Source organism: Peromyscus maniculatus, chromosome 3, assembly GCF_049852395.1.
Source record: "Peromyscus maniculatus bairdii isolate BWxNUB_F1_BW_parent chromosome 3, HU_Pman_BW_mat_3.1, whole genome shotgun sequence".
In the NCBI taxonomy this organism is placed as follows: domain Eukaryota; kingdom Metazoa; phylum Chordata; class Mammalia; order Rodentia; family Cricetidae; genus Peromyscus; species Peromyscus maniculatus.
Window position 1 is genome coordinate 126,119,567 of NC_134854.1, and position 23,485 is coordinate 126,143,051.

The following is a 23,485-nucleotide window of genomic DNA, read 5'->3' on the forward strand; positions in this document are numbered from 1 at the left end:
AAAACAGTTAATTTTTCTTTGTTGTTGAGACATAATTTTTGGCCATCTTTAAGAGGTAAATTGTGGTAGTTCAACACATGAATGGAATGTGTGATAGTCACAATGCAGTAATATGTATTTCTATTTCTTCAAACAAGAACCACCCTAAGAATTGGGGAATTCAAACCCTTCCCATAGTTGTGAAATACATCATAGAAAGCATGATGAATAGTTACCCATCTGTGTTATAGAAAACTAGACTAGATGTCCCTCTGTGACTGTAATGTGGTGACTCATGTCTAATTCAGGAGTACCTTTTGGCAACAGTTCTTTCCATTTTTTCAGATAGAGACACCATAGTGGAATTGCTGCATAACTTATCAAAGCTCAGATTAGCTTTTATGATGTTCTGGGATTTCCACGTGATTTTCCATAATGTCTATGGCAATTTTTTATTCAAACCATTGCTATATTCAGGCTCCATTTTGTCCACATTCAATGCCAGTGTCAGTGACTTTTGTCTTTTTGATGATAGCAAGTCTAGCTGGTGTGAGATGTTATCTCACTGTGGTTTTGATTTACACTTTCCTAATTAGTAAGACTGTCTGTCCAAGGCACCCTAAACTTGGCCATCTGTCTACCTTCTTTTAAGAAGTATCTATTTAGGTTTTATAACCAAGTCATAATCTGGCTAATACAATTATTTGGTGTTTAAGTTTTTGAGTTCCTTATATAGTCTGCATATTAATCCCAAGTCATCCTACTAACTCTTGAAAGTGCTGTTGAATTCAGATAGCTAGTATTTTTGAAGGCATTAGTATATGATGAATATTAGCCATTCTTTGTCTTTTCCTGATGAGCTCTTATCTGGTTTTGCTATTAGGCTTATGCTGGCTTTATAGACTTTCCCAAGTGGCAGTTATGACTAATGCTAGTATCTGGGCTCCAGTAATCCCAGTCACAAAGCTGTGTGTTTGGTAGGGAACCTTTCTTTCCTGTGAAATCTGGTGGAGCTGGGGAGTGAGGCCACTAGAAACCATCTGTTTGCAATGTCTGATGCAAGAAGTATCTTTCCTAGCTAAGAATGCTCTCAAAAAGTGGAAGCTGGGACTTCCTACCAACAACTGCCATTTCAAGGATGTGGCTTTAGGAGGAGATGTCTTCTAGTTCCCATGAGGAAAAAAGGGTGGGTGGGACACAAGCTGGAGGCTATGGCAGGTGCAGTTCCTAAGGCTAAAGCTAAGGGAGCTGTTCTTTGCCCTGAGATGCACACACTGGCTCAAGGTTTCTGGCCAGTAGCAGGGACCAGCTGCTGGCCCCTGAGGCAATGGCTGTAGTTGCTGCTAGGTTCTGAAGGTAAGAGAATGCCCAATCAGAGTGCACTATTTTTTTTTCTTTTTGAGCAGCCAGTTCCCCAAAATTGAGGTAAAGTTTGTGCAGTCGACAGTGGTCAGCTACTATGAAGGCAGGCAGGCAGTTGTTGGCATTTTCTCCCTTACTTTTTTCCAGCAGTTTGAAATACGTTTCCACACTCCTGGCTGGGGATCTGGAATTGACATTGAGTTTCTGTTTGTTTGTTTTTTGTTGATTGCTTTTTTTTTACTTTTTGTTCTGGTTTGAGTTCTGGTCAATTCCTAGATTGTTTAGAGTCTTCCCTCAATGACTCTTATCAAAAGGCAGCTTTTCTTTTGTGATCTTGTTATTATTTGTGACAGTGTCCTGTACAGAGTACCTCTGTTCAGTCATCTTGCCTGGGAAACTTCAGGAATGTTGGCTTTAGTATTAATCTTGCAAAAAAAGAAAAAAATAGATTACTGTTTGTAGATGTAACCAATCGTCTTATTAAAATAAGAAATACAGAGCCAATGTAAAAGAGAAAGCCGAGAGGTCAGAGCTCAGAGATAAAATCTTACCTACTGCAGTGCTCCTAGCTTCCCCGAGAGAGAGAGAGAGGTACTTCCTGTGTCCCTGTTTAAATAATCTTTCTGTTCTGCCTTCTCATTGGTTGTAAACCCAACCACATGACTGCCTCATCACTGCCTGTAAGTACCGCCCTCCAGGTCTTAAAGGCGTATGTCTCCAATACTGGCTGTATCCCTGAACACACAGAAATCTACCTAGCTCTTCTAACCACCACGCTCTTACTATGGCTCTAATAGCTCTGACCCCAGGGCAACTTTATTTATTAACATAAAATTAAAATAACATTTCAGTACAAATAAAATATCACCACAACTGTTTTCCTATAAGACAAGTTTAAGTGATCTGGAACACACAGTACTTCAAACAAAATCACCATCAGTCTTAGGACCATAACACCACGGTAGACTAACTGCAACCAAGTACTGCAGGTACCCTATTCAGTTTTTTTTTTTTCATCCCCAATGTAGTCTGAAGCAGAACTTCCTGCAGAGTGCCTATGTGGGATCATATTGAGTTATTATTTAAACAATGACAACAACAAAAACCATGGTCTAGCCATGCAGTCCATTCTCACCTCAATCTCATAACCTACCTGTCTTAGCCTCCCAACTGCTGCAATAGGCATACACTACCACTGATGGCTACAAAGCTATTTATTGTACACCTACATGCATATTTCGCTTGTGTACTCCAGTGCCTGCCTTTTAATTTACTTCTCTCAGTGAAGAGTGAGGAGAGCAGAGAAAGTCTGCTTGTCTGCTAACCTTGTTTTCATCTTTTCCTGTGGCAGTCCTGGTCACCATTGTATAAACTCTTCCACTGGCTCTCTGTTTGTTAATGCTTTCTGCTTGAAAGGGAGATCTCTAACATGACACAGGCCACTACAGAGTAACCTAAAACCCCCAGGCCTACCTCAGAAAGTGATACCTGTCTTTCTGGATGGTTTTGGGTAAAGCACTCAGACATTTGAATATGTCCACACACTATTAATATTACTAGCATATTCAGTAATAAATCTGTTACTTATGTTATTATAACCATAGTAAACTCTTACATAGTGCTTTCTTTCTGCAAGGCCCTGTTTGAAACTACTCTATCATGTAAGCCTCCATAAAACCTATAGATGAAAGTTCCCCTATTGTTATATGATTTTAGAGGTGAAGGAAAACTGTCATGTTGTCTGCAGTCCCATAACTAAGCAGTGCATGTTGGCCTGGGATCAGGTTCCAAACCCCTTGCTTATACTTTCAGTCACTACCCACGGCACCTTCCTGAAAACACACACACACACACACACACACACACACACACACACACACACACACACACACTGCTACCACCTCCACCACCACCACCATACTCCTCAAAGGCAGGGTTGATATGTTGCTCTCTCACTAAATCAGCACGTAGGGTGTGGCCCAGATGCTCATGCTGTCGGAAACGCTTCCAAACGATTTGGCCCTCCAGTCTTGTTTAGAGATACTGGCTTTAATTGATAGCTCCCGAGGTTGTCAAAGTATGAGGCAGAATTGAGAAAACCTTCACAGAGGGGATTTTTCTAAATCCACCCTCTTTCTTCTTTCCTGTTTTGCCAGAGGCCAGCACAATGTAGAATTATTTTTAATGCCAAAGAATCTTTCTGGGCTGCTGTAGTTCTTATCATTATTCACTTTTACTGTGGGAAATAATCTCTCACTTCCTGCATGCTTGTCCTGTTGTTCTACCCAAAATAGTTTATCTTCCTCCTTTGTAGCTAGCTAGAAACAATAACTTTTCTTATTGAAATTGTGTCTGTGGATGAGCCTGTGCATGTATGTATACATGCGTGTATGTGTGTTTTAAACTCTAAAAACCATTTTCTTTATTTTATAGAATTTAATATAGGTATGTATATTATGAAATGGCTTTAAATAGTCAACATCCCCCAACTCTATCTCTCCCCTATTTCCCATCTATTCTTAGATTTTAGCTCACTTCATCTTTGTATGCCTTGTGCAGGTAACCACAGCTGCTGTGAGTTCCTGACAGTGATGACCATTTTGTATCCAGAAGATAACATGTTACAGCTCCTCTCCTCCAGCTCAGAGATTCTCTTGCCTCTTGTGTGGTTTTCCCCATCCTGGGTGGGGCCAGGGGTAGTGTAGATCTTCCATTTAGGGCTGAACACTGACTCTCTTGTTCTCAGCATTTTTCCAGTCACTCATTTCTCCACTGACTTCTGCCCACTACATAAAGGAGCTTCCCTGACCAAGGTTGAGAGCAGCCCAGGTCTATGGGTGTAAACACAAATGTTTAGAGGGCAATTTGACAGCATGTCCATTTAGCAAAACAAAACTATCTGATGCTACCATAGGGCCTTTCATCTCCCCAGCTGCCTCTTTTCAACTAGTATTAAAGTATCATGCACAAAAGTCCATCCTGTGGAGTAGGTCTGAAAAACCACCAGAAAGCAGTCAGTTACCCCGTAAGAGCTGTGTCACTACTGTAGCCAGAGGCACATCTTGCCTGAGAGGTTGATACTGCAGCATGGGGCTCCAATGTTGAATAAGACTATTGATATATTTTCTTGCCCAGTAGCCTGCACGGCACCCCCCACACTATGGAAGTTAGCCAGCAGGGGAGAAGTTTAGAGTTGGTTTGAGAAGGATGTCTTTATAATATGCAAAGAAAGGTGCAGTGTCTTGAGCAATAGGGTCTTGCCATGCAGTTATGGCAGGTGATTAAGGGCAATGGCAATAGACTGTGTTGTTGTAAAGCCTCTGACAAATAATTTGTAGAGAGGTACCCCACACCTTGTACTAAAGTTTTTATTTAATAGTCCATATCTTCTGGGAGCAATACTGCCTGCACCTGGAGGGTAACTCTACTTGAACTCTTTTGTGTTTGGGGGAGTTTGGTGGGGATGACTGTAAATTAGTTCAGCCATTTCAGGAATCAGTCTGGGAGTTTCTCCATAAACTAAAAATGGGCTGCATGTGTCCCATCTATTTTATTTTTGGGCACATACCCTATTATAGAGATACCTGCGTGTCCATGTTCATGGCTTCTCTGTTAAAAACTAGTGAGAAATGGAATCAACCTAGATATCCATCAACAGAGGAATTGATAAAGAAAATGTGGTACTTTTGCACAATGAAATATTAGTCAGCTATAAAGAAAAAAGTAGATTGCGGGTAAATTGACAGAACTGGAAAACAATTATACTGAGTACGGAAACTTGGGCCTAGAAAGACAAATACTGTATGTTCTACCTCATGTGGAGTCCTAGTTACAAATCTTTTGTTTTTGTCTTTTACTTGGATCATAAATAAAGGCCTGGAGACTAGAAACAGGCCTCTTCTATGGAGGGAGGAAATATGTTAAGAAATGGGGAAATAATAGATTATAGGTAAATAAGGTGAAATACTAGGGAGTGGAGAGGCATATTAAGCAGAGGATGGATGGGTATTAGAGTATAGGGAAAATCAGGGTGTGAAAGGAAGTAAGAACTAACCCAAAACGAAGAGGGTATGAAATACCACATGGAAGCTTACTATCTTATAATCCAACTTAAAAGATTGTGTGAAGGTAGTAGAACACATGTGAAATGAGAGAAGAAGAATACTGACAGTTAAAAGATTAAATGGGTATGAGGACTACAGAATAGGAATGAGTAGGTTGCCTAAAATTAAGAACCTATGAAAAGCTTTATAGAAACGTACTAGTTAGTAAGCTAATTTTCAAATACAACATCTGTCTGCCTGTTTATCGATCATCTACATGCATATATACATATGTGCATATATATGTATATTTCAAGTGAGCTTTAGGTTAATTTATGACTAATTTACCTGGGCTATCAATTTTGACACAATATCATTAGTACATAGGGAGGGATGAGGTATTTGAGGAATCTGATATTTCTGTAGTCCAGTTAATGTAGAAAGGGTTCAGGAAAATAAAATTATTCTAGATATAGTCATCAGATCATGACTGCTATAGAAATAGAGGGTCTGAATGAAAGCAGATACAGTCAAGATTTGTTTCCATATATTTACAGACAATTTTAACTATACCTATAAAAGCATATATTTTGCTTGATTCTGGCCTCCCCATGCCTTTTAAGGACTCTGGTTCCTTTACAAAGTAGACTGAGACTCACAGTCTGTTATAATGATGAGAAGTCACACATTATGATGAGAAAATAACACCAAAGTGAAATCATTTTAGTGAAGCAATAAACTTGATTATCCTTCCACTTTTCTCTCAATCAGGCAATTTCCTGTGCTCTAAACCTGGGGTCATAACAATGTCACTTGCATTGCTAATAATAATGAGTTCATAGATTTATAATAATCAGAGCAGTGCTGACTTCCCAGATATTAGCTGTTAGAACTAGTATTATGTTTTCAGTTAAAAAGTATAATTTCTGTCCTAAGAGGGTTTTTAAAAAATGGTGTGTGAATTGTATATTATGTATGAATATCTTAAGAGACTAACATAGCGTGTTTCTATCTGTAAAGTTAGATGCTGTATCTGGTTCCCATTAAGGCATAATGAGATACTCAGATGCCATTATGATAATAGTTTGTATCTGAGAAATCTAAGTGGAACTCTTGCTTTGAAGATATAGGTAACAGAGTACATTCTGTTGTCACAACTCAGACATTCAGACAAAGAATGGTAAAATAGAAGAAACTGTGATCACGTCCTGTGAGATAAGGATGTTAGCTCTACTGACACATTCTACTTCAGATGGAGAGTCATCACAGTAGAAACTGATAAAGGGAAGGGTATGGTAAAAGCTGCTTCATTTTCTTACATTTTGTCTGGGTGTTTCTACAGATTCCTGCTAATGAGCTTTACTGCTTTGAGGTCCTAAATGGTTATCAAAGCCATTGCCTCCTAATTCAGTTAGCATTAGATTCACCCGGTACCCTTACATGATAAATCAAGACCTGGCTCTACACTCTGTTTGGAAAAAGGTTGGAACTGAGTCCCAGATCAGTGTAAAACCATCTGCACCACACTCAGGCCATCGAATTGCAATAGGCTCTGCCCTGGCTGCCAGACTAATTATGGAAATATTTCAGAGTATAACTGATGGGGCTTAAAATTCACCATCATCCCAGTTTTATTTTATTAGACTCTTATTGCTTTCTCTTTGGAACCAGGAGCCCTTATGTTGAAGGCAGAGGGATAAGTGCTTGGGCATTTAGAGATTACTGTTTCTCTGAATGTCTTTTGCCACATGCTAGCTCTACATAGTTTAGGAAGAAAATAAAATTCTGTGACCAAGCTGGTTAGTGAAATGCTGTAGGCTTGTTTATTCATAATGAATGTTACAGGAACAGAGCCAGGGAGAGGCAGGTAAGGCCCTTACCTCAGGCTTAAAATGTAATGGTATTCCAAAAATTTCAGTAATTAAAATAAGATATATAATAAAATAGTAATTAAAATTTTAGTGAAAAGTCTATGGTGACAATCATATAAATTTTTATTTTATTTTTAAATAAGCTTTTACTGTAATGAACTCTCAAATAAAAATATAACATGGCTATATAGGGATACCACACAAACAAACGTTAGCCCCATTCCCCAAATTCTGTATATCTTAATGAATGTTCATATGATTTAGAATGGGTCTTGGTGAATGTCCATATCATTAGAAGGGTTGCTTAGCATCCATGAAGCTTTCCTGAGAATTTTACACTTTTCCTATCAATTGCATTTTTATGTACTTGTTCAGCTGCTCATGTGTCCCTTTTCCTGCGTTCTGTCCTTCTAAACACTTTCTTAAATGTTATACTATACCCACAGTTAAAGCTGTTTCGTGTAAAGATGTGTATATTATAGTTTAGGATCCATACATGAGGGAGAACACGTAGTGCAGGGAACCATGAAGTTGGCTTGGCCTAGCTTCCTTGAGAGGCATGCATTAGAGGTTTTTCAGGTTAGAGCCCATGGCTCCTAAGACACAGTGTGCATTCCAGTTCCTGAGAGACCAATGCAGTCCCTCAGGCAGTGAAGTGTTCCGGCCATTTTGTGTTTCTCTGTTTGTTCGCTTAGTAGTCAAGGAAGCATGGAAGCTTGACAGGACAATTGGTCATAGATGTTAATCTCACAAATCCTGTATAGCTTGCAAATGTCATTGTATCCTAGCAATGACAATTGTATTGATCCTGGCAATTGCCATTATATTCTGTTCCTGATAAAGGTATAAAAATTCTAACTGCTCTCAATAAAATTGTTGCAGCCTCAGTCTTGCTGTGGTCCCTCCACCCCAAGCCTGCTTTCATTCCTGGTGGCCATATTGGGTGACTTTTGCCCACTAAATAATCACAGGCACTTATCATGTAGGTTTTACTTTCTGTATATGGGTGATCTTTGCTTAGTATTATACATTCTACATGGACCCATGTTCCTGCAAGTTTCATGATTTTTCTTTACAGATGAATAATATTTCATTTTGTAAATGTTCTATATTTTCAATACCCATTTGTCTGTGGTTCGACAGCTAGACTGGTTCCATTTAGTGAATCTGGTAGCAGTAAATATGGATGTACAAATATCTCCATGATAGGATATTGAGTCTTCTGGGTATATTTCCATGAAGGGAATAGCTGTACCATACGTCAGTTTTAGTTTCAATTTTTAGAGGAATCTCCAAATGTATTCCCATAGTGACTGCATTAATTTGCACTCCCATCAAGTGAATAAGTTCTCTTTCCCCACATTCTCAGCAACTTTTGTTGTTAATTTCTTAATGATAGTTCTGTAATGAGTTGAAGTATTATCTCAAAGTAGTAGTTTTGATTTATATTTTCCTGAAGACTAGAGATATTGAACCCTTAAAAATAGTTTTATATATTTGCAATTCTTTTGAAAACTGTAGCAGGTCTTTCTTTGGACCACCAGTTCCTGAATAATAACAGAGAGACTTCTTATTAATTAAGAAATCTTAGCTAGCTGGTTAGCTCAGTTGGTTTAAATTTGGAGCTAATAATTATGAAATCTTGGCCTTAGAATAGGCTTGTTCCCAACTAACTCATAAATCTTAAATTAACCCTTTTATATTAACCTGACAAGGTAGCTCGGACATCCAACATCCTCTGTGTCTGGCTAGTGAATCTCCTGCACCTCTGATTCTTTCCCAGAGTTCCTATCTCTTCCTGGAAGTCCTGTCTATCTTCTCTTGCCTAGCTATAGGCTGTTCAGCTTTTTATTAAACCATTCAGAAGGTGTCTTAGACAGGTGAAGTTAAACAGAGACACACCTTCAAAGAGTGTACAAAAAGATTATTCTAGCATTCACCATTTTAGTTCAATAAGAGGCTCTTTTTCTTTTCTTTTTTTTTTCCTTTTATTTTATTTTACAATACCATTTAGTTCTACATAACAGCCACAGATTCCCTTGTTCTCCCCCTTCCTGCCCCCTCCCCTTCCCCCCAGCCTACCCCCCATTCTCACCTCCTCCAGGGCAAAGAAGAGGCTTTTTTTTCTAACATAATAAACTCTATGCAACAAGAACAATTGTCAGGTAATAATTACATTCACAATGTCCAGTCCATTTGTATTTGGTAACTTTGGAATAAGTACTTTGTTGTCTATCCTATCTTGGTAAATCTGAAGTTTTATACCTATTTAACTTTTTAAGTCTCTTAAACTTTATAAACTTTACAGCTCTATTGTGAGTTTCTTTTTTGAATTTGGTAACAAAGAAAACAGTATAACTATAATTATCTAGTCTTCAACCCCATCAGAGACCTGAGAAGGATAGATATTACCTGAGTAACAGGAAGTGAAGACCAAGCAACTTCCAAAACTATAGAGATGACAGCTTGCTGCATAGACAGTCACTCAAGGTCTTTCTGCAATGTGCAAGCATCCATCTTCAGCCTACAGGCTCAGAATATCTGACAGACTTTTTTATAAAGCAAGAACTTTGATGGACTGGCCTACCTTGTCAAGGCAAAGTTCAGCAGTAGACTTCCTTTGTGTCCTGATTGTCCAATTTTGGTAGCATACTTTCAGTAGTTGAGGCAAGGGCAGTTTCTTGCCTGGTGGCTAGCTTTGCTACATTTAAAACAAATTCCATGTGGAAGTTCTTCGATCTCCATCATCTTCTTTGAAGTGGATTTGTGCTGCCAGGAGAAGACGTGTCTCACTGTTCTGAAAAGATTTATGTTATTAAAAGATTTTAAATGACATATTTTGTAGCTCTATGAAGTGTTTAAAGACTATCAATCTAAAATATATTTCTGTTTAACCTCAAAAACATACCTAACATGTAACATGACCACAAGTTTGATTGTTATAGGTAACTAACTACTAACCTGCATTTCTTTTTTTAAGATTGATTGATTGATTTTGTATACAGTGTTCTGCCTAGATGTGTTTCTGCACTTCAGAAGAGGGTACCAGATGTCATTATAGATGTGCTTGCTAAAAATTGAACCTGGGTCCCCTGGAAGAGCAGCCAGTGCTCTTAACCCCTGAGCAAGCTCTCCAGCCTTAATTTATATTTCTTAATTATCCTAAATAGTTTATAATAGTAGCTTTCAAGGACTAGAACTTTACACTATATTCTTAAATGAGATGTACAGGTACAACAAAGAAGAAACATATATACAGTATGTTGTAACAAATACAACCTTAAATTTGGATAAATACACAAAACATTCCCCTTTTCTTTCATTTCATACCCCATCTCCCATTTTTTCACTATATAGGAGAGAAAGAAGGATAGAGGAAAGAAAAAAGAAAGAAAGCCCTTAATCTGACATTCTTTGTTTAGTTTCCCCCCTGACCATGACCAATAACAACCTGTAACCAACCCCCCTAAACATAACAAAATCCATAAACCACTGAATAAACAAAAAACATGTATCCCCCTTTCAAGAATGTGGGCATTTGCTGCAAGCTGTAATAATATGAAGCAGAATTTCAGCTAATTATGACAAGCTGATACCTGGAAAAATCCAAGGGCCTTCTAGAGGCCAAGCTGAGGCTCAAGGAGTCTTGGTGACATTGACTTTTAATTATTAGCTGTTTACTGCTACAAATTTCTCATCTGCTATTGTAGCATTTCCATCATTTATTGGGCACAATTCCCCCCCCCCATTAATAGAATATTCAGATAACTTTCTGTGCAGTAATGCAGCCTGGATGCCTAATTTCAGGCCTTTCTGTAATTATCGTCATTGGTAGCATCTGGCCAGGACCATCCCCTAATAGATGAAAGTATCTTATCAGAGATACCTCTGTACTCTCTAAAAACAGATTTAAGCATCCAAACTATCAATTAGAGAAGACATGATGGATATGTGAATTAAGCTTAACTTTCTCCTTTCCAAAGTCTTATCTCTAGTTTTAGATCCACCCTTAACAATTAACACAGAACTAAATGGTATCTACATACAGGTGCATCTAGCTATGATGGAAGTTGCCTAGCCAAGTTGCCTAGTGACTGAGCACACTTCCCCTGCCCTGCTAGAAATGGTGTGAGCAGAGATAGCTTGGAGAGATAAGGGCCAAAGAGATAAAAGACAGTTTTATTTTCAGAGCAAGGTCAGAGAAGAAAAAAGAGAATGGAAGAACTAGATGGGTAAGAATGAGATGAGAAAGACCAAGATGGGGCCGAACTAAGATGAGGGAATTAAGATAGCAAATAAAAGAAACAGCAGAGACATGTAGAGAGAATTGTGCAAGAAAAGAGCTAAGTGTAAGAGCAGAAAAGAAGCTGTGTAGAGAGAGAACTGACTCAGAAGAATAGAGTGAATGGATTAAAGAGTTTTCTGTATGTAGATTCATTAAATGTCATCAAATATTGGATTATCAGCTGGCTGTAAATTCTTCCACAGACCCCACGAGAAGGCTATAGAGGGGCTAGACCCCAATAATCCTTGTTAGGCATTGTGTTCTTAAAATTACTTCCTATTGTCTGGGGATGAGGGCATCTTTAGGGGACCCTGAGAAAACTGGAATAATGCTCAAGTGCTGGAAGAGCTAGCTGCATCATTTGTCATCCAATTTCTATGAGATGGGAAAGTACAGGGTATGACTGAAGGCCGGCATGGTAGGGTGGACTGTGGGGATGGACCATTTTAGCTAGTCACTTTTAACTATGCTGTATGCAGATTGTTGACAAAATGACAATGGAGGTGTTCTGTGAGGCTGGGTCACCTGGGATACTTGTCTTGTGTTCATTATTATCTGGCTCTTTTGTTCTAAAAACACTTCAAGTGCCAAAAAATAACAAGTCTTTCTTTGGAACACTAGCTCCTGAATAATGACACTGAGACCCTTATTATGAAAGCTTGGCATTATCTAGGCTTATTCCCAAATAATTTTTTTTGGGGGGCGGGGGTTGAGACTAACTAAAAAACTTAAATTAACCCATTTATGTTATTCTACTTTCTATGGCATGACTCGTTACATCTCCTCAATACCATATGTCCAACTTCCTCCACATCTGGCCAGCAAATCTCCTGTGCCTCTGATTCTTTCCCAGAGTTCCTATTTCTCCCTGGAAGTCCTGCCTATCCTCTCTTGCCTCGCTATTGACTGGTAGCTCTCTATTAAACCAATCAAAAGGTGCCTTGGGCAGGTGAGGATAACCAGAGACATATCTTTACACAGTGTACAAAATGATTATCCCAACAGAAAGCTGTTTATTTCATTAGTCCATTTCTTTATTGACAGAAGTTTTATCTGTGTAGAATTTAGTTTATGCAATTGTTTGTGAATTCTGGATCTTAGCCCCCCTATCTGAAGTATATATAATGGGATAAAGTTCTTCTCCCTTATCTGTAATGCCTGTTTGCTGTAATGATAGTTTCTTTTGTTGTGCAGAAACTTAAATTTCATGCAGTCCTATCTGTTGCTACTTGGGCTAGTTCCTGAGCTGTTGGTGTTCTGTTGAGAATGTTCTTACCTACCCCAGTGTCTTGAGAGGTATGTCTATGTTTTCTTCTAGTAGTTTCAGCATTTTACATTTTAAATTAAGGTCTTTGATATATTTTTAATTGTTTTTTGTGAATGGTGAAAGATTTCTCTAATTTCAACTTTCTCTGATTCGATATATATGTGTTTGCTAGCATTATTTATTGAAAAGATTGTCTTTAGAATACAATAAGGAATCATTCTGGTTTAGCAAAGTTGTGGTAGTAGATTCTTTTCTAAGGTCCATGGTCCATGACTTCATGAATATATCAAAGCTGGTAAGGTTCCCAGTACCAAGTATGATTTCTTTCTTGTTGTATGGGTAGGCATTAAGCCCAAGTAGAAAGCTGTTGGTTGCCACTAATGTATGTGAATGTCATTTCTTGCACTTTTCTGTATATCTTGCCATGCTGGTAATTGCTGTTGTTTATAGGTATTGCAGCTGGATAGAGCTGTTTAAATGTTTCACTTCCTTGGCAGCTTACATAGTGTTTGCTGGAACTATGGAAGCTAGACCACGGGGAAAAGGCTTTTATTTGAGATGCAGCTTGAGTCATCAGAGCTGCGCTTCATAAGTGTGTTCAGCAATATGCTCTCACTCCCAATTTCTGAGAAGCAACCAAAAGATACATAGGTAATCTATATTGTTTTGGGAATCATTTGGACTGAACTGACCAGCCCTTTAAAGGTATATTTTCATTTCTGGTACCAAGGTTTTGTAATCTTTCTTATGAGGAACATTGTCAGCCATTATATTCACAGACAAATGTAACCACCACCCCTCATTAGAGAAGCTTCTTTTTAAAACAAATGAATACCATCATAGAAAAGCACAATTGGACACAATGTAGAGATCAATGAATCATAGGATGTCCAGCCCCAAAGGAATACATATCTATATCACTGTTCCTGCATCTATGGAACATCACAGAAGAGGGTGCAGAAAGATTGTAAGAGCCAGAATATGAAGGGGTCTGCTGTGAAGTAGCATCTCCTGGGAATTGCTACTTAAACAAGAAAAGAAAACAGCAATGCCAATGTGCATGTCAATGTTTGTGGGGGAAGTTTTGAGGGTCTGTCCCTAGACAAAGAATACAGGTAAATATTGGCAATTAGGAAAAGGAGCATTAGCCTCTCTTCAGGATGAGCTATCTACTGGATGTTCTAGATAGACTGGTCAGCCTTGAAACCAAAAACACATAAATAACAGAATCAGATTTATCAGGTTGCATATGTATATATGTGTGTGTGTATATATAGATACATATATATGTGTGTGTATGTATATACATATATATGTATATGTATGTATATATATAGCATATAATCAAAGAAAAGGAAGCTTTCACCTTGAAAGGAGAGGCATAGCAGAGGATCAAGGAATGGTAGCCTGGAGGGGCTAGATGTAGACAAGGAAGGGGAATTATGTAATGTCACTTCTATTTTTTAAAAAAAAAGTTAAAAATAAATAAAAATAACCTATTTATGTGGAGGTACTCTGCTTGGGTGGACAATAATTCCTCTAGAAGACATGGGTTATTAAATGAAAATTCAAGTGCCATTTCTGATATACTGCAATATGAATTATTCATCAGGAAGAACTTTGGGGCTTCAAAGTAACAAGTTATTGCCCTTGTGATGCATTTATCTAACTATTCTTTATCAAGAAAAACTCAGGAGGCAGATGATGGAATAAGAATCTGAATAACTAGAGAAGTGGCAGAAAAACTGCCAGTGACTTCCTATCTCTTTCATTCCTCCATCCAAAAGGGCCAAGACTCTCTTTAAGCCATGACCTACTATTTCCTGTCTCTTTATCTGTCCTCAGGCCTTCAAAATCTCAATAGATAATTTTGGTCAGCTAATAGCTGGCTCCATGCTCTGATTCAAAGCAAATTTTATTGATAGTCTTATGAGCATTAGAATGTAATCAAAATATCATATATTATTTCCCCCTTTTGTCTAAATAAAAAGGGAATGTTTTAACTCTGACAAAGAAACACTATATACAATAAGAACAATTATCAGGTAAGAATTTACTCAATGTCCAGTCCATTTGCATGTGGCAAATTCAGAGAAAATACTCCATTATTTATCCTATCTTGGTGAGTTCAAAGTTTTGTATATAATTTACTTTTTATCATGACTAAGGAAAACTTTAACTCCCTAGTCTTCAACCCCATCAAAGACCTGAGGAGGATTATAATATTACCTGAGTAAACAGGAAATACAGAGCAAGCAACTTCCCAAACTAAGAAATGACAGACATCTGGTTGCCTAGACAGTCATCCTAAGGTTCCTCTGCAATGTTGGGCATCCATCCTCAGCCTACAGGCCTAGAATATCTGACAGACATTTCTGTGAAGTAGGAACTTTGAAGGACTGTTCCGCCTTATCACAGCAGAATTCAACAGTCTTTTTTCTTTGTGTCCTGCTCGTCTAGTTTGTACAGTATTCTGTCAGCCGTCAAGACAAAAGCAGGTTTTTGTTTTGTTTTGTTTCTTTTTTGTTTTTTTGTTTTGTTTTTGTTTTTGTTTTTTCCAAATGACTAGTTTTGCCACATTGAAAGCAAACTCTGAAGTAAACTGGTACTATCAGGAGCAGACATATCTCTTTGTCAAGAAAAGACTTATGTTATTAAAACGTCTTACATGTCATATTCTTTAGGCCTTTCAAATCCATCAATCTATCTAAAATACATCTCTTTATGACCCTGAAAACATACCTAATGTGACTACAAGTTTGATTGCTATAGGGGAGTAACTACTAACCTGCATTTCATTTTTAGCCTAAATAGTTTGTAATAATAACTTTCAAGGACTAGAAATGTACATTACATTGTTAAATGAGCTGCATAGGTACAATATCTTAAACAAGAATAGAAATATGTGAACAGAATGTTGTAACAAAAATAACCTCAAATTTGTTTTAATATACAAAATATCTTAATAAGAGTAGAAACATATATACAGTACTACAAAAATAATCTTAAATTTGTATCAATATACAGAATTCATACCAAAGTAAAATATTTAAGACTAGTAGTTGTTTTTTCAGTTTAAAAATTGATTCACTAATTTACCCTTTTATCGTTTCTATATTCTCCCTTTTTCTTTTCAGAATAAGATTCCTTTTTTCTGACCATTGCCAATAGCAACTTATAAACAACCCCCCTAAACAATGAAAAATACCCATAACCCATTTAATGACCAAAAACCACTCATCCCACCTCTTGGGATATAGGCATCATGTTTTCTAGATTCCTTCATGTTTTCTGGGGGACAGCAACATCTCTGGGGACCCTGAGAACATTGAGATAATGGTCAAGTCCTGAGAGAGCTAGCTGTATCATTTTTTTTTGTCAGTCTCTGTGTAATGAGAAAGTATAAAGCTTATTTGAAGTTCTGGATGGAGTAGTGAATGAGGCTGAACCATCTCTGTCAGTCACCTTGAGATTGTCCTTAGCAGTTTGTAGTCCAAAACTGATGTTTGGGTGGTAGTTTATCACCTTAGTGACATTACCACAATCCAGGTGGAATCCTTGTTGTGGGGTCACATCATCTTTTTGGAAATGTCAAAAAGGCCCTGTTGGGAATGGTCACAGTTCACTGATCAACATTTTAAATGTCATATGCAGCAGATCTTGGAAAGGTTAAAGGATAATAATTTATTAAGTACTTCTGAAGCAAACAAACTTAATTCCTAGTTACCTGACTCAGACTCAAGCCTACAATTATGTACAGAATACTAGATGAAGCATTTCTAGAGTTAGTTAGTACTCTATATGACTATTAATATCACAACATAAAGTATAAATATAATAAATATGTGTGTGTGTTAATCTTATAAATGTTGAGATAGTATTTATACCTTAAAAAAGTACTAAAGACTCAAAATAAAACCAAAGAATTATAAGATTAGTGAAATAAAATAGTCACTTAATTTTAATTTTTCTTCTGTCCCATACCAGGTTACTCCTCTGACATGAGACAGAGATTTTAGATTTTTCTGTAACAAGCATAGTTGGGTTTAGAGAAGGAGAGAGCCATACTCCAGCTACAAAGCCAGCTTTAATTTGTAATTGAACTGAGACTACAAAAAGACCAATTGCCTTATACGTATGTATAGAAGAACAGAAACAAACATTTGGGAAGATTTATGAATTTTTTTTTTTTTTTTTTTTTTTTGGTTTTTCGAGACAGGGTTTCTCTGTGTAGCTTTGCGCCTTTCCTGGAACTCACTTGGTAGCCCAGGCTGGCCTCGAACTCACAGAGATCCGCCTGGCTCTGCCTCCCGAGTGCTGGGATTAAAGGCATGCGCCACCACCGCCCGGCCAATTTATGAAATTTTATCTTGTTGGAAATGTGCTATGCCAGTAGGACAATTTGCTCTTTTTCTCAGAACATTTTCTCAGGATGATTCATGCTTTTTCTTCAAATGTCTCATTTGTCCAGTGGTCTTGAGAGTCCTTGGATTCAGTCAGATGCCTCCATTCTCCTGCAAAGCCAAAAAGAAAACCCTGCACCAACCCTAACTTTGGGAAGATTCTTTTTTGGTAGGTTATAGCTGATCAAGTGATAGACATTTGATAGTCTTATAAGTTAGTTTAGATTGAATGGCAATGCTGTTTGATGAACTATCACCTCTTCTAATCAAGAGGTCTCTCCTGTTAAAATCTAATCTTTATCAATTTTGATGGTATCTGTAGCTTTTCTTCTCCTGTGGAAACAAAAGCAAAATCTCTTCCCCACATAACACATATCTTGGTTTTCATTTTGAGGTCAACATATCTTTAAAGTATATAGGCTGATTTAATTCAGCAGGGTTTTTTTTCTATTATTCAATGTCTTTCTGCAGCTGTCATTCCTTTCTCATCATTTTAAAATTTTAAAGTTAATAAAGCATTTTGTAGTCTCTCTCTAGGGGTCTTCATTATCCCTCTCTGTTTATTAAACATTTCTTACAAAGTGCAATTTAAGTGCTTGCCCTTTAGAATTGTATGGTGTACCTGGAATATGCAAAAAAAAGTTTCATTTTACTAGAGACGTATGCTGGAACATTGTCAGTCTTAATTTGTACAGGTATCCACATGATGGCCATGGCTTCTAATAAATGTGTAATTACAAGAATCAGCTTTTTCAGAATTCAAAGCAGATGCCCAATAAAATCCCAAATATGTATCTATGGTATAGTATACATATTTTAATTTTCCAAACTCTGTAAAATAAAACACATCCATTTGCTAAATTTTATTTCTTACTTCCTGTAGGTAGTAGAGTTTGGTTATACAAAGAACAAGTAGGACATTCCCTTTTAATTTCCTTGGCTTGTTGCCAAGTGTTAGAAAAATCTTTCTTCAAATCCTTGCTATTAACATGGTGTTTCTTATGACATTCTGAGGGTTTTAGTACATTTCCTACCAATAGCTGATCAATTTCATCATTACCTTGTGCTTAAGGGCCTGGTAGACCCATACGGGATCTGATATGTGTTATATACAAGAGATGATTTCTATTTCTGATTATTTCTTATAACTAAATAAATAACAAAGTTAATTCTCATTAATCTGGAATAAGTTCAGCACTTTCAATACATAAAACAATTCTTTCTGAATATTGAGAATCAGTAACTATATAAAGAGGTTCTAGAAAATCTAACAATACCATGAGAATAGCATATAATTCTGATTTTTGAAGAGAATCATAAGGGTTTTGAGCCATGTTACTTAAGTTTTGTGACTTATATCCTGCCTTTCCTGATTTGTTTGCATCAGTACAAAATGTAGGGTATCCAAAAATTGACATTCCCCATACAATGTAAGGAAGGATCCAATTAGTTCTCTTTATAAAGTGAAGTCTCTTGCTTTGGGGATACTTGTTGCTAATCTCTTCTCCAAAATTACTGCAAGCTCTTTGTCAATGTTCATTTTTTGCCATAATGAAGAAATTTCAGCATTAGTAAAAGGTACCATGATTTCTCCTGGGACTATTCCTGCTAATTGACAGAGTCCTAATTTTCCTTTCAGAATCAATTCAGACAACTTTTCTACATAGGTCTTTAATTTTTTTACTCTGTTTCTGTGGTAAAAATATCCATTCTAAGATATCATATTCTTTCTGCATAAGAATTCCTGTAGAAGAGTGCATGGAAGGTAAACTAACAAGAACACAATCAAGATCTGGATCCAAATGATCCACATGTGCATCCTGTAATTTCTTTTCTACCAAAGCCAGCTTAAGCTGATAACTTCTTGGACTATTTAAGTCCTTATCACCTTGTAAGGTTTGAAATAAGTTACTTAGTTCTTGAGTTGTCAATCCGGTTGTGAGCTGTAGACAATTAATAACTTCCAGCAATTTTTAAAAATCATTAAGAGTTCATAATGGATCTCTCTAGATTTGTCCTTCCATGGTTGAACTTTTTGTAAACCTATCTTAAACCCTAACTAATAGAGTCTTGTCTTTATATTTTTTCAGGAGTAATTTGTAATTTCAATAAGACATTTTTTTCTTTCCATTTTTAAACGTTTTCTCCAAGATATCTGCATTTGAGTAAGCTAGTAAGATATAAGTAGAATGTTAAATTGTAGATTGAAGAAACCAATTAAAAATTATTTCCATGGCTGTTATATAAAATATTGCAACAATATATGGCTGTTTAACATCATTTGGGGAAGAATTTTTCACTGATACTTTTTAACAGGCTGAGGATTATTATGAGTAGGCACTGTGAAGACAATTTTTTCTCTATCCTGTTCTTGTAAAGGTATAGTGGAAAGCAGTGTTTTACATCAATAACTATAATAGACCATCCTTCAGTTAATAGAGAAGATAAGGGAATTCCAGACTATAAAGAGCCCATTGGCTGAATCATCTTATTAATAGCTTTTAGATATGTTACTATTCTCCATTTTCCAGATTTCTTTTGAATGACAAACAAACAAGAATTCTCAGGACTGGTTGATTCTTCAATATGTTGAGCATATTGTACCAACTGCTCCTGTATCAGTTGTTCTAAGGCCTGTAATTTTTCTGATGTCAAAGGCTGTTGTTCCACCCAGACTGATTTGTCAGTAAACCATTTTAAAGGTAGTGCAGGGTAACTTTAAAAGATCAGCAGCTATTGTGTTCTGTTATATACAACCTGAATGTTCAGTGACTGTTATTCATAATACCTTTTAATATTTTTCTCAGTAACATAGGTTAGTTTATATTTTGTTTCTGAGATTTGAGGAATGTCAATCTTGGTATTCCATTGCTATAACAAATCACATCCCCATAAATTCATGACTATGTTAGCCACATAAGGCTTTAATTTTCCTCTCTGTCCTTTTGGCCCTATACATTCCCCATCTTGTGCTTTGTTTTACTTCAGATAAAGTTCCAAACCCAAGAAGCTGAACATTTACCTCCTAAAGAGGCCAGTTTGGATGTCAAGATTTTGGTGCAAGTATTGCTACATCTGCTCCTGTGTCTACCAAACCCTCAATTTCAGTGCCATTTATTTTTATTTTTAACTTTGGTCTTTGATCATATGTAGAAGCTTGCCAAAATATTTGCTTTATGATTTCTCCTGAAAATTTTGCTTTATCTTCTAAGGCTGTTCTATCATTCAGAGCAGTATGTTTTTTCACAACAGGCATTAAATCTTTCAACTGCTCTATGGAAGAGTTACCCCAATGCTGACAGGGAATTATTGAACCACATTTGACATGGGGGCCTGTGAGAGACCACATAAGGTGTTTCTCAATGGCAAAGGATTACCCTGTCTATCCCATGTTGATCTGCATTCATTAGTTCAATATGGGCCTTTGCCATACCTTCTGCATATTCCAGAAGACTGGGGCCTTCTGTTTGGATTATCGCTAGAAAAAAACATTGTTCCTAGGAACACCCTGCTTACAACCCCCTTTTCAGATGACCCTATTTACCACAATTAAAAATCTAACCTTTTGTTTTTCTTAAAACTTGAAGAATCACTTTTACTATCCAAGTATCATCATAAGTGTGAGATCCAATATCAGCTGTATTTCTAATCTATTCATCTGTTGATGCTGATCTTGTCTTAAAAGGCCTAATTGCTCATTTTCATTCTGAAATAGAATTTTCAAAAGCCAAAGATTCAATTAATATTTGTCTAACTTCTGGATCTGATATCTTCTATTTACAGCTGAAGTCAATCTTTGTTTAAAAAAAAAATCAGTGTAGGCTTATTTGGGCCTCGTATAATTTTAGTAAATTACTCAGTCCTTTTCCCCAATTCTTCAATCCTCTCCCAAGCATTCAAAGCTACTGTATGCCATAGAGCCAAGGTGTGATCATCAAATCCGTCTTTCCACATCAGCATAATGGCCCTCACCAAGAATTTGATCTTAGGATATCTCATAACCTAGCTCGCTCTCTCTCTCTCTCTCTCTCTCTCTCTCTCTCTCTCTCTCTCTCTCTCTCATTGTTTTATAACCCTAGCTTCATCTCTCCACCAGGGTTTCCATTTTAACTGAGGACCAGCTTCCAATAATGCTGTAATTAATACTTTCCAGTCTTATGGAATAATCCTGTCCCAAGTAGCCCATGAATTTAACATTTGCTTCACAAATGGTGAATGTATACCATATTAAATTATTGCTTCCTTAAATCCTTTTCAAATATGTTTCTACAGGATCCTAGTTAACTTCTGAATAGCCTTGAGGGTACCTATCATCTGGCAGTCCTTCTTGAATGATAGCTGGATAAATTAAGGTTGGTTTTCTAATAACCTTAGGTTGCTCCTCTTCAGTTTTATAATGCAATGGTGTGGTAGCTTCTGCTTGAAACTCCTCTGTCCATGTGTGATTTTTTTTTAGTTTCATTAATATGTCTTTCTAAGTATTGTATCTTATCAATTTTTTTTTTATTTAGCACTGATATCAAACAACTTTTTTTAGGGATAAGACATGAATTACCAAACTGATAATGATTATAATTGACAGTGTCAATCCCAGCTGAATTGATTATCCATTCATTTAATTGTTTCATTTTCAAACCATCAATTGTAGAACTATACAGAGACCTAAACCCCTGCATCATAACATTATTTCCCATTTTGAACATAGGGAAAATTTTTCTTAAACCAACCCCCCCCCCCTTTATTCCCAGGTGTCTCACCAGATTTGCTAATGATGACAGTGAAATGTTAGTCTTGTCACTATGTAGCACAACTGGGCAGATAACAGAGGCTGTGCATAGCCTGGCTAAGGGCAGCTGCAGCTGCTCACACATAGCTAGGAGGCGAGTGTATGTGGCAGTAACAGCAACAATAGAAAGCTGATCAGATGTTGAGGCAGCTGACCTGGTGTGGCGGCAGCCCAAGGAGGGGGTCCAGGGGAAGTCTGCAACCCATGGGCAGAGGGAACCAGTCACATGAAATGTGGACATGGGAACATGCAGAAGCATGTGTGACAGAAAGTGAGGGTACAGGGCCTCCTGAAAGCAGTCAGCCAGCGGTGGATGACTAACTCCAGCAGCATTTGGAGTCCAGGCACCTGTGGATTATGAGGCCTGTGGAGCTTGGGGCCAGGAACAGTTGGCAGCTGGAAGCTGTTGTAGAGAGGCTGCAACAGAAAATTCCAGACTCACTCAGAGGTTTTGGGGCAAGGAGAAAAAGCCAGCTTTGGTGGCAGCTCCAGCAGCTGCAAAGCCAGGGGTGAGCAGGTACCTCATGGTTTCGTGCCCCATGTTGGATGCCAGATGATGCATTTATCTGATTATTCTTTATTAATAAGATCTTAGAGTCGGATATTGGGGTAAGAACCTGAATTATCAGAGAAGTGATGGAGAAGCCACCAATGGCCTCCTCTTTGTTTCTCCATCCAAAAGGGCCAAGACTCTCCCTAGTTCATGCCATATTACTTCCTGTCTTTCTATCTGTCTTCAGTCCCTCAAAACCTCTATAGTTAATTTTGGTCAGCTAATACCTAGCTTTGCCCTCTGATTCAAAGGAAAGTTTATTGACAGTCTTAGGAGCACCAGAATATGTGATCAACATATCAAACAACACTCTTATTCTTGATTGTCCATCATAGCTAGATGGTAAGATCCCACTATGAAGACAAACCACATTTGGGTTGCAGGACATAGAGAAAGTCAGTTGGAACTGACTTAGAAACTCTTTAGCACTCATGGTATTTGAAGATACTATGCAGACTGCTGGGGTAAAAAATTCTTCAGGAGACTTTCCAAACAAGGACCTTGTATAACACATTACCACGCTGCCAGATGAGGCATGTGAATTATCCAACAGTGGTACGACTATTATGGGGCTAACTCAATGCTTTCTGATTAAATTAGAGGCTTGTCCCACAGAAGCAATTGATGCCTGGTACTATAAATGTGGTTCAAAGCCTATGGTTGGAGAAGTAATATGCTCTAAAAGAGAGTTTATTATTGTTATTTTGCTAAGTGGACATATTACCAAGCTGGCTTCTATATATTTGTGTTTACACCCATAGATTAATTCTTCCCTCAATCTTGGTCAGAGAAGCTTCTTTTTGAAGTGGGAAGCAATATGGAAACACATAACTGGTCAAGGACTGATAATAAGCTGAGTACTGATAGATCAACCCTGAATGTGACATCGAAATCAAATTCTGCTCACCCCTAAGGTTCATGGAATATGCTGAAAGA

General features: G+C 37.4%; 1 long non-coding RNA gene across 1 annotated transcript in view; it reads left to right on the top strand.

The window, feature by feature from the left end:
- Window positions 1-23,485, top strand: part of LOC121828348 (uncharacterized) — a 53,623-nt gene that overhangs the window by 13,575 nt on the left and 16,563 nt on the right. Inside the window, exon 5 of the long non-coding RNA XR_013049617.1 lies at window positions 17,279-17,379. This is a non-coding gene — a long non-coding RNA (uncharacterized LOC121828348). The remainder of the gene's footprint in view (window positions 1-17,278; window positions 17,380-23,485) is intronic.